The sequence below is a fragment of the Thermobia domestica genome, chromosome 10, assembly GCF_964235325.1.
Source record: "Thermobia domestica chromosome 10, izTheDome1.hap1.1, whole genome shotgun sequence".
In the NCBI taxonomy this organism is placed as follows: domain Eukaryota; kingdom Metazoa; phylum Arthropoda; class Insecta; order Zygentoma; family Lepismatidae; genus Thermobia; species Thermobia domestica.
Genome location: NC_137463.1, coordinates 27,083,001 through 27,098,262, shown reverse-complemented (window position 1 = coordinate 27,098,262; position 15,262 = coordinate 27,083,001). Strand labels below are relative to the sequence as shown.

The 15,262-nt window shown below is 35.2% G+C and overlaps 2 non-coding genes across 2 annotated transcripts; both read left to right on the top strand.

The window, feature by feature from the left end:
• The first annotated feature begins 6,906 nt into the window (after positions 1-6,906).
• TRNAR-ACG (transfer RNA arginine (anticodon ACG)) lies at positions 6,907-6,979 on the top strand. The gene has a single exon. It is a non-coding gene; the product is annotated as a tRNA-Arg (tRNA).
• Positions 6,980-8,701: 1,722 nt separating this feature from the next.
• Positions 8,702-8,773, top strand: TRNAG-UCC (transfer RNA glycine (anticodon UCC)). Its single transcript has one exon. It is a non-coding gene; the product is annotated as a tRNA-Gly (tRNA).
• The last annotated feature ends 6,489 nt before the right edge of the window (positions 8,774-15,262 follow it).

Below are 15,262 nucleotides of genomic sequence, written 5' to 3'. Positions count from 1 at the left end.
CAAATATCAAAATCCAAAAATGCCTGAGCTTTTTTCATTAGAAACAAATGAAAAAAGAAGAAAAATGGAGATCTTGAAAGTAAAATGTAGACAAGCTCACCAGTGTTCAGAAGATGCTGTCTACAATGCGCTGAACAGAATGGGGCGGTGGGTAGTTGGGGGTCGTTTCGTCCAAAGGATTTTCGTCCAGAGACATTTAGTCCACACACTTTTGGTCCAGGGACATTTGGTCCAAAGGTCAATTTGTCCAAAGAACATTTTGTCCAAAAGACAATTGGTCCAAAGGACATTTCGTCCAAAAGAAAATTGATCCAAAGGACATTTGGTCCAAAAGACATTTCGTCCAAAGGACATTTCGTCCAAAACACAATTGGTTCAAAGAACATTTCGCCCAAAAGACATTTCGTCCAAAGGACATTTCGTCCAAAAGATAATCGGTCCAAAGGACATTTCGTCCAAAACACAATTGGTCCAAAAGACAATTGGTCCAAAGGACATTTCATCCAAAACACAATTGGTCCAAAAGATATTTGGTCCAAAGGACATTTCGTCCAAAAGATATTTGGTCCAAAGGACATTTCGTCCAAAAGACAATTGATCCAAGGGACATTGCGTCCAGGGATGTTTAGTTCAAAGCACATTTCGTCCAAAGAACATTTAGTCCGGTAACGCTTGGGGGTCAAGGGTTTGCTTCTCTTAGAAGAGTAAAAGTGATGCATATAACATTATGAATCACAAGTAATACCTCCCAAGTGTAACACTCCAATTTTGAAAAAAATAGGCAGGTAGATACTACACATAAAATAAACCAATACGTGTTTTTCTGCGGAAAAATGGTTTTAGGGGGGGCAAAAACCCCTACTCAAAATTTTGAAAGTTGACGCCCGAAAGGCAAGAAGAAGTGGACCGAAGTGAACGAAATTGTGCACAGATATTGCAGACATAAAATGAGGGAATACGTGTTTCGTATTTTCCTGGAAAAAATGGTTACGTGGGGCACAGACCCCTCCCAACCTTTGATCACGAAATATCAAAAGTACTTATAATTGTATGTCAGATGTGTGTAAAGAACATGAAGAATTGCAACGAAACTTTGAGTAGGGACAATACGCAATAAATAAATAAATACGTTTTTTATTTTCTGTGGAAGAACGGTTTTAGGGGGCGAAAGCCCCCATCCAAAAGTTTGAAACTTGAGGCCCGAAAGGTCACAAGAAATGAACCAAAGTGAATGAAATTGTGCAGAGATATTGTAGACATAAAATAAGGGAATACTGGTTTCGTATTTTCCTGAAAAAAGAAAAAGGTTTGGGTGGGACACAGACCCCTACAAAACTTTGATCGTGAAATATCAAAAGTGCTAATAACAGTATGTCAGAAGTGCTTAAAGGACATGAAGAATTGGAACGACACATTGGAACGACATTACGCAAAAAATAAACGAATGCGAGTTTATTTTCTGAGGAAAAACGGTTTTAAGGACAAAATCCCCCACCCAAAATTTTGAAATTTGAGGCCTAAAAGGCAAGAAGTGTACAGAGTTGAATGGAACTGTGAACAGATATTGTAGACGTAAATTAAGGTAATTGGGTTTCGTATTTTCCTTTAAAAAAAAAAAAAAAAAAAAAAAGCGGTTGCGTATATCACGGACCTTTTAAACTGTTGATTACGAAATGTCAAAAGTGCAAATAATTATACGTCAGAGGTTCTTAGAGTATGGAGAATTGCAACGAAACCTCGTATAGGGACAATTCGCAAAACAATAAACGAAACGTGTTTTAATTTGTGCGGAAAACACTGTTGGGGCCTAGGCCTCCTCCGAAAAAAAAATAAATATTACCGTAATAGCGCAGGAAGTAGTGGACCAAAGCAAATGAAATTGTGGGTAGACATTTTAGAGACCCTATGTAAAGTAAGGTCTTTCGTGTAAGAATATATTTCACACATGTGTATTTTTCTATTCTCAGTATTTCTTCAAAGATACTTGACACATAATTTTTCACTTTTCTAACACAAGGGTTTGAATAACTAATATTTAGCTTACTCAAATTTAAACTCCATTAATTTTAGTTACCGGTACTTATTTTAGAACTATTTCATTCACAACATGAAAATTTTAGATGTCATGTTAGCAGTTATTACAGCAACATACTTCACACTGCAACCTTTCCCTCACTCCTGTTGTTCGGCCATATTGTTTTCAGGCGTTTACATTTTTCTGAATATCTCAGCATTATTTGTTCTATCGAAATGAAAATTGCGGAATAAATCTCTATTTCAAATTTCCTTTAGAAATAAGAAGCTACTGAGTCATAATGTTATATGAATCACTTTTACTCTTCTAATAGAAAAAAACCCTTGACCCCAAAGCGTTACCGGACCAAATGTTCTTTGGACGAAATGTGCTTTCAACTAAACATCCCTGGACGAAATGTCCTTTGGACCAATTGTCTTTTGGACGAAATGTCCTTTGGACCAATTGTATTTTGGACGAAATGCAATTTGAACCAATTCTCCTTTGGACGAAATGTCCTTTAGACCAATTGTCTTTTGGACGAAATGTCATTTGGACGAATTGTCTTTTGGACCAAATGTCTTTGGATTAAATGTCTCTGGACGAAATGTTCTTTGGACGAAATATTTTTGGACTAAAAGGGTGGCCACCTGGTGCGCCCGTGTGAGTCACGGTGAGTGTGTTTCGCAGAAGGTCACGTCCTTTTGACCCGCGATCCACTGACCCACTCACAAATCTTGACCCATTTCACCCACTTACCAACCGACCCACTGACCCACTCCATCTTTGATTTTAACATGTCTTGTTTCATTTAAAAGACGAGACTCGGGTTCGATTCCCGGCGGGAGCTCATGTGGTTCAGATTCCACGTTAATCAGTAGGTCCACGTCTCATATAGCCTCGCTGCTGAACGGGACACTAAACTAAAATCAACTCAACAACTCAACTCTCCTTATTAGATGTGCTGGGGAATCTCACTCCTACTGGAAGTTGAACTTAAACTTAAAGGTCATCAGAACTGCTCCCAATGAACTTGGCGGCCACGAAAGATATGGGTTGTACTGTATACTAACATTGGTCATTTTCAATTATTTCTACATGTCGCAAATTTCACAAACTCCTTCATTGTGTTAATGAGGGCTTAACTTACATGGCATCTGAAGTGCCACTCTTTATGTAAGAGACCCCCAAAATTATAGATTCGACACTAATGTAGGTCTTTTTTTATAATTTTGATGTCAGCCTCTTTCATTCCTCCTAGGACAGCAAACGGATACCGCCACCGCTAGGACTAAATTTGGTCTTAAATCGCATTAAAATTTCTACCAATTAATTTAGCGAACAGTGCTGCATTTAGAAGCTCGGCGTGCCTACGCACTTTTGCTCTCGGCGCCCCCAATAACTACATATTTCTCCGCCCCTTGATCCCTAACTTACAAATAAAACTTAATTCGAATATGCTTAATTAGTGAATTTATTGCAGTTAAATACCACTCACTAGATGCTACAGTTACAACTACGTAACAAAAAATAAATGGGAAATATGTTCTGATTTTTTTTCAGATTTCTTACGCTATCATTAAATATATTAGAATAGTAAAAGAGGATTGCTCATGAAATAGTATATTTGCTCTCGATTTTTAAAACTTTTTCATACGAAAAAAAAAAATAAAATTTTAAACTTTGCGCTCTTCAAATATGTTGCCCTCTAGGCACTGGCCTAGTTGGACTAATGGGAAATGCGGCACTGAAAACTTACCCTTCGACTCTAAAATCGGTTGATTTCGATATATATATATATTTTTTTGTCGCTATGTAACCAGCCTGGATGCTAATGGGAGCTTAATTGGACTTGAATTGAAAGTAGAACTGTTTACCTAAGCGACCACGAAACTATGGATTCGATACTAATATCGATCCTTTTCTAGCATTTTTAATATGTATCCCGACAGTATTCTTTTCCAGATTGTAAGAAATATGGTTAAAATTGCTCTAGACATATCAGAATTATGTCGAAACACACACATACATCCACTTTCATATATATAAATACAGAGTGAGCGAGCGAGAAAGTGAGAGAGAGTGACCAAAGGCATCACCACTTTCCCATTGCAAAAGCATATCTCAGGTATTGAAGTGAAAATCTATGTAAAGACTTTCTGCTGTGGCATGCTTCATAAGGACAATTCCAGTCTGCTCACGTGACCTTTGGGGTTCATGAATTTCTTGCGAGCGTTCCGACTTTGGATTCTCTGTTTATACCCTCTTTTTATGCCTCGGATAATTTTTCAAGAATATCAATGACATGCTGTAATACGAAAGTTGAGAAGTAACCTCTATATGACAAATACCTGCAAATAAATACACTACATAATTTATTCATTGCGATGATATTATTTTCTTAATTTGTATTTAACATTCACATATATCATAGAATACCAACGTACTGTGAACACCTGTTATATTTTAAATAATAATCACTATGTTCTGCAATGATTATATGTTATATATATACAACTGACGTATTTTAATGTAATTATTTTATATAATTTTTCATGCATTGCAGAAAATAGAATTTCATAAAAAGAAGCATTGGCCCACATGGGAATCGAACCCTTAGCCTTACGATTTATAATCCATCGGCGTACCACTGAGCTAACACAAGCGCTTTTTGAAAAATAGTTCTAGCGGTATATAGGCATATTTAAGATAATAATTACATTCATATCCACTGCAAATGCTGTTTTTGTTCTACTTTAACTTTTATTTTAGTACTCAGGAGAGAATAATGTTCTATATCTTAACTTTCACCATTCTTTTACATATGGAAAGATTCGTTTACGTATCTAAATGTTCCATTAAGTATGGAGAGCAAAATGACGAACAAGCATGTGCTGACATAATACAAAATTTCGAAATATTGTATGATTAAGTATTTCAATCAATGTTGCTTTTTACATATAATTGGTAACAAGTCTTATTATATTTAAAAGAAGAAAAACACATCTGCAAGATTTTTCCCGATTGCAAAGGTTGGCTTTGAGGTTCGAACCTGGTTTACTTTTTCCCGAAGATACCCGAAGTTTGACTTAGAAAATTTTTGCCTCGAAACAGCAATAAAGAATGCGCTCAACCTTTTTGAGACAAGGTGTACGTTTGTCACTTGAAAACGTTCGGGGTAAAAAAAAAACTGTACGTATTTGACCGTGAGTGTATCCACAAAAGTGTGTATTCTCTTCCACAATAATACACATATTTTTGCTGGGACAAGGAAAACTATGTGCGTATTATGCCAGTGTCCGTAAAGAAGGTTTTACTGCAGCGCCGTAATGTAATTTTTTTTTCTGGAGGGGCAAGTATTATATTTGAGCTCTTTCGTAACATTCGAAAATATGTCCCTTCTTTCCATGCTTCCCTTGTTCAGTGTGGGCCCCGGAACCTATGGGCTCTCCTGCACGCCCCTGGTCCCTTCATACATGACAAATTAATTAAGGGTACAATATTGACAAGTCTCAAAGCTATACGAATAAATATTATCTCTAAGACCCCTAGTCGTAAACTTTTTTACTGAAATGGGCTCAAGAATCAATTTTATTTTATATATCTTTTGTATGCTGTTTTGTTTATGTAAACCTGTTTAATGCTTCATTTATAATTTCATTTTCGTCTCGTATATGGAGCAAGAAAATTTTGTTTTAAAATGGGACCCCTCGAACGGTCGAACTGCGGAAATCTTTCCTGTGGTAGCAGTTGCTCTCTGCCTTCTAGAAGTTACGGCCTTGTTTTACCTAGGCGACATCGAAGTAACACATTATGACATGTTGAGTATATGTTAACTAGAACAATCAATACACGCATAAGCACATTGTGATGGTAGTGTCATTTCAACATGATTACTTCCTAAGCAATTGATGACAATTTGATTCTCATCTACTATATACGGAAGACTCATCAGTATATTTCTCGCTACATGATAAACTGCCATCATAAAGTTTTTGCAAGAATGTTTTAGAAATCTCATATCATTAAAGTAGCTCTAAGTAAACAAAAATTAATAAAATATTGTTAGATCACTTGCTTAAATCTACAAAAAATCACAATTATGTAATCCATCTTCGCAAATAAGAAGGACATTTTGTCAGATATTATTACAATTCGTAATATACAAACAAAAATATTCAATTTTTAAAGATTTTTTTCATTTTTCGCTTCCCATCTGTTCTGATACAGAAACCCTTTAATAGTTGACCAAAACTGTTTAATTGGTCGAAGGTCTGTAGCAAAAGGTGGATTATCTTGTTTACAAAAGTTATATTTTCATTGTTATATATGATACCACTGATTTCGCATAGTGAGATGAAGCAAGCTCTGGCCAAAAGACATAATTATAGGAATGGTACTTTCGGTATACAGAATAAGTCGTTTCTTAATGTATCATACTTCTGTAAGTACTATCTGTGAAACAAATAAATGCATATTTATCGTGTGATAGTATCGTCTGCCTCTGGAGGCAGAATTAAGACGTCTCTTCTGAAACAGAGACAGCACCACTCAGTTCTATAATATCAAATAAAATACAATTTAAAACAAATTTCATTAGTAGGTCTATTAAATAATCTAAGTAATCAAAAATAAAGAAATAACTTAAAACTATATTGCAAGCTTAAGTTATCAGTGTAATATCCACACAAATCGAAAAAAGTTGGATTTGATATATTTTAAATACAATGTGCTTGGCTTATTAATAACCCGCACATGGCTATAACTTGCAAGACAACACACTTTTCTATTTTATAATTTAACTTCCGATTACCTGTTGATAAGGAGTGAATGTGGAAAATTCTGTAAAGTAGATGAGAATGGAATGAAGCACTTCTAATGTGTTAAGCAACGGCCCAGTGGCGCAACGGATAACGCGTCTGACTACGGATCAGAAGATTCCAGGTTCGAATCCTGGCTGGGTCGTGTTTTTTCACTGATTCTCGAAAGTTTAATAACTAACCGGTAAAGTCGATGGTGCTGTATAACAACAAATACATATCATTAAATGAAATCATAACTAATACTCAATTCTGCTCCAAGAATCACTCCGAATGTAATTTGGAAGACTTCTATTTCTCTCTTCAAAGAATGTTATTGCTTGTGCATTTACATACTTTTGGTAACATCAGTGTTGTTCACTGTTCTAACATACACAGTTTTTCATTACGACGTCATACTACATTTATAGGCATGTATTTTTCACCCGAATATTAAAAACGCCATTCCATAGAATATTTTCAACTATTTCGTACAATTTCCTTAATTCGAGAGATTTATTCTCTTCAATATGTGTTAGGCCCAATGAAATAGAACCTACAACGGCAATTACTCTGAGTCGGACGTCGAAGTGCAGAAGAGTTTTTATTGTCTTTACTTCACTAGCTGGTCCAATGCGAATGTTCAAATTGTTATCTCAGTAACAATGGAGAATGTGTCAAATAAAAACTACTTATTTTCAGATCAGCATTCGTGATGTGAAACTGAGGGAAAGCATCTTAGTGTACAGCTAAACTAGGATGCGTTTCCCATGTGTTACCGTTGGCAGTGAACGCGATCTAGGTGGCTAATTGGTAATATTCTTTTGTCAGAGTTATAAATCATACTGTGAGGCAATTAGGGATTCCAAGTTTTGCTGTCACACCCTTATTCTCATTCATGCCAATCACGGGAAATAACCCTATTGTGTTACATCAATTTTTCTGTGATTAGCTAATTTTTCGAAATTTTCTTGTATTTTTGTGAATTTTCTTTTGTTATAAACGCATATACTTTACAATATCAGAATTTCAATATTCTCCACAAAACATCCTCCAAGCAGCTGTTTGTTGCTAAACTTCCCTTGCCTGGCCACACGTCTTTCCTTTCTTATACCTTCCTTTAGACATCTTTTAGTGACTTTGAAACCTCAGAAAGTCTATTGTTTCGAAACACACCAAATACGTTCGAGCTGACGTATTTTGCTCATTTTTATTGCAGCGCATTGTGATTAGCCATCCTTATTTAAATATATGGTCAACGTATTACAAGCGTACGCGTAAGCCATGAAAACGCGTTACGAACGCGTCGTTATTCGTACACTTACAAGTCTAATCTGGGTGGATTATCAAAAAATATGAACTCCAACTTCAGACTTTCTGATTATGGGGTGAGAATAGCAATAGAAATTTATTGGGCTAAGATTTCTACAAACATAGAATCAAAAAGAAAAAAAAAAACACTTATTTGATTATCAGTCAGTTTCTCCGAACTTTTGGTTTTCGAAAGTGATTTCGTATTACATAAACCGAACATAAATCACAGAAACACAAATTTGAAGTGTAATGTATTTACTCTGTAGATGCGACCATTCATTACCTCAATTTCTCTGCATAAAAATGGATATACCCCACTAGAATTTCTAAACGCTTCAAATAATCGAGTTACATTTCCCTAAAATTATGACATTGAAGTAATAATCTTTAGAAATCACGATTTTTTTCTCTAACCAACTTCTTACAATTTATGAACATCTATGTTGCTTTTAATTTATCATCAGGTAGAGATAATGGTGGTCTGTGATTCGCTAGCAGTAGGTGTCGGAATATATTGGCGTCAGGCAAGACAACAATATACGTTCTACATAAGGCAAGAGATTTACAATACATCGCGATGATGGTGTAATGGTTAGCATAGTTGCCTTCCAAGCAGTTGATCCGGGTTCGATTCCCGGCCATCGCAGTGTACATTTTTTAATATGTACCTCTTCAATTCTGTCCATGGGAATATGCTAAGTTACTAGTGGCAAATATGTATTTCTCAAAGAATGGTTTCAAAGAGCGCTTTTAGTAATTGCCCTGAATAATCAATTAGAATCGGTTTAAAGTTCTGTAAAATGATTTTTTTATACTGCATATTATTATCGAAAAGATAGTGCAGTTTTCTGTGCAATAGCGGATTGAGAAGGATCATTTGGTGAAGGAGTAACACCTCCTGGACAATTAATGTACGTTTGTCACTTGAAAACGTTCGGGGTAAAAAAAAAAAAAAAGAAAACTGTAAATATTTGACCGTGAGTGCATCCACAAAAAGGTGTATTCTCTTCCACAATAATACACATATTTTTGCTGGGACAAGGAAAACTATGTGCGTATTATGCCAGTGTCCGTAAAGAAGGTTTTACTGCAGCGCCGTAATGTAATTTTTTTCTGGAGGGGCAAGTATTATATTTGGGCTCTTTCGTAACATTCGAAAATATGTCCCTTCTTTCCATGCTTGACTTGTTCAGTGTGGGCCCCGGAACCTATGGGCTCTCCTGGACGCCCCTGGTCCCTTTGAAAGAAAACGTAAAAAAAAAGTAGTAGTAAACGAAGAAAAGAGCAATGTAGAGGAGAGGAGTCGCTAAAATTAATTCTCTTTAACGAGGACGATTACGAAACATCACCTACTGATTGAAATCCAGATTATTTCCCAATAAAGTAAATTCCAATAAACTTTCTTGTTATTGTTAATTATTCCATATCGGACTCCCAAAGAAAACTCATCGAAACAACTTATTGACCGTGCCAATAGCGACTACTCTCAGTCATGACTCCGTTTTCTTTCATTCAGAAATAGAAAAGAAAGAGAAGAAAGTAGAAGGGTAAAAGAAGGAGGTAGAAAAAGAAGAAAGAAAAAGACAGAGGGTATTTTAATAAGAAACAGATTACTGGATAATTCCGGAAATATAGTAAAAGGTCGGGAAAGTCGTTGAAAGATGAATCATTCTAAATGTTATTAACGACTAATCAATTTTGGAATGCTTCGGAATAGACACATGTTCCCTCATACCACCCAGACCTAGCTCCAGGCACCACGATCGTGGGGTTGCCCAGACCTAGACCTGGAAACGAGAAAAGTGAAATCATTCTTTGTACTGTTATTCCAACCGGTGATTGATAACCATCCAGCATCTGAACTTTGTTCTCTAGGATCGACCACACATATGAATTAGCCAAGAAAGAAAAAAAAATCAAACTTATGAACTCAATATAAATTTATGTATCGTATCAATAAGAGTCTCAACTTCATGCATTCACACGCTCACTCACTTAGGACAGTGTATATATGTTTAAAGGAAAATCAACTAGCTACAAGGGTACAAATAGTTTATTACCTTCATAGTGAAAAGAAAAGACAAAACAAATAATTATGAAGAAAATATTAAAAGCACAAATTCTTGGTTATATATTAATAGAGTACATAGTGTTATATTTTAGTAAATTTTTGTATATTCAATCATATTGACAAATGGAAAGAAAAGAAAAAAAATATAATTACATGTATCATATCTTAGGCATGCTAAAGCAAAATTATGATTTGCGACATACGCAAAAAAGACACTTATTTCACTTAAAAAAAATTGGACAAAGAGGAAAGAAAAGAGAGAAAAAAAAACTTTTAGATGTATTAGAACTTATATGAGTCTCTACCTCACATTGAGCAATAAAATATTAATAATTTTGAGCGTTAAAATCACAAATCACGCACTAGTCGTAGTGTCCAAAACATTTCGCTCCATTTAACTTAGTTTGTATATATATATATATATATATATATATATATATATATATATATATAATTAGTGGTTTACAAAAACCATTCATCGACTATATTTGGTTTGTAGCTCTTAACTGTTTATATCTGCAATCGCACACTGCTACGTTTATACCCATCTAGGGATTTCGAAAAAATCACTTACACCAGAGGATGTTTCTCCTCTTAGACGGTCTATTTCCAAACTTATTAATTGAATAATTTCAAGTTATTTATCCAACACTGGGACACGTCATGAGACCTTTCCTTTAGATCACTTTTGTATATATGTATACATGGTTCGGATTTAAAAAAAAAACGATCTTTCACAGGTGTACGGAGTATGATGGTTCAAATTGAGGATGGAAAAAAACTGGTCAAGTCACAGGATACATATGCAGGTGAGAAGGATTCAAGGTGCACTTTCCACAATGATTTTAGGTTAGTTGTTCAGGGATAATATTCGTTATGATGTGGGTTACGTTTAGACCTGCCGTTACTTTTCAATACATGCCATTACATAATTACAGAGGTTATCATTTACATTGATTCAGAAGAAAAGGAAAATTACTTGAGTGCACGGCGGTATTCTTGACAAAATCTACATTCTTAAATTCGTCGGAAAACTCACTGGTAAACTATAGCAACCAATACACGTTTAGGGGGACAGACACGAGCGCTCTTACATATATTCATAATACATTTAATATCATACTTTTACTTTAAAATCATATTCACATACTAATTACATATACATTTCGACGTATTCATTTCTCTATATATATATATATTTATAATAAATGCGCACACATTTAAATTAATCACCCCAACAATAATTTTTGAAAAGGTTGCAACATTGTCCAAGAAAACAAATGACTTCCAACATTACATTTGAAAAGAATTGAATTTTTTTATCTGATACCGCGCGTCTATAAATTTTAGCTTTTATATAATCAATTCGTGCTTAAATAATGAAAAAAAAACTTTGTGAGGCAGGCACGTAACACAGAGCATTCCTAAAGATATAACTAGATAACCTAAAATACAATTTCTGGGCCCACGTCAACTACAAGGTAAACAAAAACCAAAAGAGAAAGGAAAGTAACCAACGGATTAAAAAAAACTTAAGGGGACGACGGTGAAAGAACGTAATTGAAGTGTCGTCAAATATGAAGTCTTTGTTCATTTCGGCGATAGGTCAAAATGTGATGGAGGACCCAATCATTATCTACTCTATCCATGAATTGTGTATTGCAACATCTCAGCTGGTAATTTCAGATCAGAGTTGTACGTTAAATAAATCGTAAGCAACAAGTTCAAAAATCGGGGGGGGGGGCGCCAAAGACTTAAGTGAGAAATAACTAACGCTACAAAGATAGAAGTCGAATTTCACTCTCAACAAATCCATAGCCAAAATATTCTTAACATGCCAAAAGGGTGGTCTACTCAAATACGTAGACTCAAGGGGGCGCCCTGCTGCCAAGGATGCAAGTTCTGTGTCCATCAGATCCCAATCCCACAAGAGTTTGGTTGTAAGATTGAAATCCGAGCCCCGTATCCGGCCCAGACCAGCAGGATAAAAGGAGAGTGGGAAGGGACCAGGTAACTGCGTCCCCAATTTTGAAATCTCTAAGTAAGAAAAAAAAATATTCGACCCCTCAGAAGAACTAAGAAGGTTCAAGGACAGTAATGAAACTAGAGTAAAAGTATTAGCTAAGATATCCCTAATTAATGATTTGCCAAAATAAAAAAAATATTAAATAAACTGGATTTTGGATCTGTGATTTCTATTGCCAAACTTCACCGATAGCTCCCCTTCGCAGAATGCGCTAAATTCTGAGGCATCGATTAATTTCCATCACTATCTAGTTTGGAAACTAAGAAAAGAAAACGAAAATATTCAAGGGGGGAGGGGTCGATGCCCGGGTACGGTATAATAAATTGCAATAATTAATTGTTTTGATTCTGTAACCCTATCAGAGCTGTCGCCTCCATGAACATTGTAAGCTAACCCGAGTAGGTGACGTGAAGAAAAAAATCTCACGGAGCAGGATATTCTATTTTAAAACCGACCAGAAAATATAATTCACTACAGCCCTGTTGTATAACTATTACTGTCTTTTCATAATTTATTATTCAATATGTCTAGTCAGCGATTATATGATGCTACCAATGCTATCAGATGGTATTACTATGGTTGATTATTATTATAACACATTAAACTACAAAGTATTACCATAGTCCGACTATATATCGCCCTCCGGTCCTCGTGATATTATGGTGCAGGGGTCAGAACCCGAGATGTTTGTAGCTACACGTATCTATTCAATATATATATATATCCACACGTGGCGAAGTATTCACTGGGCTACTATATATATTTAACTATATGGGTGTCCTATCTTCTATATTCATTTACTACAATATTCATATACTTTCATATTCATATTCATATTAATATTCATATAATATTCATATCATCATTCTTTTCATTTATTTCGACGCTATATTTTACAAACACCCTGTTTCCTCTATCTACGCCCAGCTCATATACACATTTCATCATAACACTTTAAAATCTATAATCACTACAAACATTTCCCATTCCGATCACCGCACGACAACCTCACTCGAACTCAAGACTCTTTCACCACACACACAATACTATGTAATACCTGGTAGCTTTATTAAGAACGAAAAAAAATCCTACCTATATTCACTGAAAATAGAATTATCTGCGATAATATTTAATGGTTATGAAATTCTGCAGCAACAATGAAATTATTCTGCAGCCACAAAGAAAAAATAAACATTTAATATAATTTCAAAGCGAAGAACTAGCATCATATCGCCCGACTTCTGTTAAGAAATTACGTATTGTTTATTTACTTAAATATTTCGATTTCTAGACTAAGCAGAATGTTGTAATTTTCAGAAAATATTAATTTTGGGTCACTTAACCTAACTGTACATCCATATGGGCTGTGAATTATACCTTCTAGGTTTTATTTCGAAAAGAAAGGTCAATTTCATGGAAACTAAATCACTAAGAACATCGACATACGAATGGCGGTTAGTACTGACTTTTGACACTAGGGGCTAGCGACGATATAATCAACCCTTGAACAACTGAATGTGACCTTGTACACGGAATTATTGTACTATATTAAGTTCACTTTTAAATATTGTGTATGAGTTCACTTAATGACGGAATAATAAAAAAAATTATCGCATAGCAAATACTACACTGTCCATATTTAATTATCTCACACACTCTTTCATCACTTAACTACCACTACCACTGATACTACATTACAAATATACACATACTACTTAAACTACAAGACACATCATGCCAATACACACCAATCATCACTATCATTAATACATGTTATACTAATAAATATACACAGACAACATTCAGATTTTACCATTTTAAATCGGCTCGAAAGGAAAGGGAAAGAAAGGAACAGGGCCAACTGTCCCTTGTATTTACTAAATCACATTCTTAAAATCAACCTGTTTAATCAATGCCCCGAGGGGACATATCGAAGTGTTGACTAACAATAGGACCCCTGCCCTGAAGGGGCAGGAACCCGGAACAAACTACATGTTCAACTCATCCCGCTGGAAGCCGTACTCCCAATTCGGGAGTCAGATAGGAGCCCTTACTGTAAATTTACACGTGCATTGTGATTACTATTCTAACTACAACAAAATTAAATGCCGCCATGTATGTAAAAAAAATCACTCGCTACCTACATAAACAAATCTATAATGGACAGGTCTTGTAACCCTCAATTAGCAGGAAAATTGGAAGGTGAAAATATCAGGGGAAACACTAATCTTCAGAACCGGTTTTAGGAAAAGAAAACGGAAATCACACTACTTCGGAATCCTGTCCATAGCGATCGGTGGATGCAATCATGGCGTCACTATATTGCACTTACTATTTCAGTTTTTTAGTCCAGTTTTACTATGAAATTTAATAGTTCATGGCTCCTCAAGACTTCCAGTGATTGTACATGTTAATAAAATCCCAAATATTACCTTGTTTGCAGCTTTTCTAGCTCCTTTTCGACTTTTTAAGCTAGACGATCAGAATCTAGTGTCTTCAGTAACACTTCCCGGCATGGAATGGAAATAATTGCGCCCTAATATCATAGCGTGGGTTTATCATCCAATCAAAACAAAGCATTTTTGGCGGTGGGGCTTTGAAACAAATAAAATTTGGTAAAATCTGGATTAAACTAGTTTTTAGAGGGACCTAGGTATCTAAAGAGAGGTGAAGGGTGGTCCTGAAAATTCTGTCGAATTTTAGATTGGTTATTTAATCTGAAAGTTCCGTCCAATAGTGGACCTATGTTTTCAAATAGCACTGACACCGTAAGAATTGTAATAATCCATTTACACATCCATATACAAGACTTATAACTAATTTAAAATATAAATAAAGATATTGATTCCCAAAACTATAATCCGTAATGAATTTTTTTACAGTTTTCCATGTTAATTTGAAATAGAATAACGAACAATATTATGAATTATATGAACAGCCAGAATTTTTTTGTTGAACGTCAAGTACAGTCGGTGCAAAAATTTCGGGCACCCTCCTATTAAAAACATAATCTCATTAGACTGTAATGGCATATTACA